Raw genomic sequence first — 634 nt, forward strand, 5'->3', positions numbered from 1 at the left:
GAAAAGGCTTGCCATTGCTAAACCCTTTTCTTCCACCATTATTGTTGTTGAAACATTGTTGAGGTGTCTCTTGATTCTTCCATGAAAAATTTGGGTGATTTCTCCATGAAGAACTATAGGTGTTTCCATAGGGTTCTCCTAGGTAATTCACCTCTTCCATTAAAGGGTTCTCAGGATCATAGGCTTCTTCTTCAGATGAAGCATCCTTAGTACTGCTTGGTGCATTTTGCATTCCAGACAGACTTTGAGAAATCAGATTGACTTGTTGAGTCAATATTTTATTCTGAGCCAGAATGGCATTCAGAGTATCAATCTCAAGAACTCCTTTCTTCTGATTTGTCCCATTGTTCACAGGATTCCTTTCAGAAGTGTACATGAATTGGTTATTTGCAACCATTTCAATTAGCTCTTGAGCTTCTGTAGGCGTCTTCTTCAGATGAAGAGATCCTCCAGCAGAGCTATCCAAAGACATCTTGGATAGTTCAGAGAGACCATCATAGAAAATACCTATGATGCTCTATTCAGAAAGCATGTCAGATGGACATTTTCTGATTAATTGTTTGTATCTTTTCCAAGCTTCATAGAGGGATTCTCCATCCTTCTGTCTAAAGGTTTGGACTTCCACTCTAAGCTT

The 634-nt window shown here is 39.0% G+C and overlaps 1 non-coding gene across 1 annotated transcript; it reads left to right on the forward strand.

Annotated features, from left to right (window-relative positions):
• The first annotated feature begins 530 nt into the window (after positions 1–530).
• On the forward strand, positions 531–634 carry LOC130977959 (small nucleolar RNA R71). The gene has a single exon (XR_009085627.1). It is a non-coding gene; the product is annotated as a small nucleolar RNA R71 (small nucleolar RNA).

The sequence above is a fragment of the Arachis stenosperma genome, chromosome 4 (assembly GCF_014773155.1).
Source record: "Arachis stenosperma cultivar V10309 chromosome 4, arast.V10309.gnm1.PFL2, whole genome shotgun sequence".
NCBI lineage: Eukaryota > Viridiplantae > Streptophyta > Magnoliopsida > Fabales > Fabaceae > Arachis > Arachis stenosperma.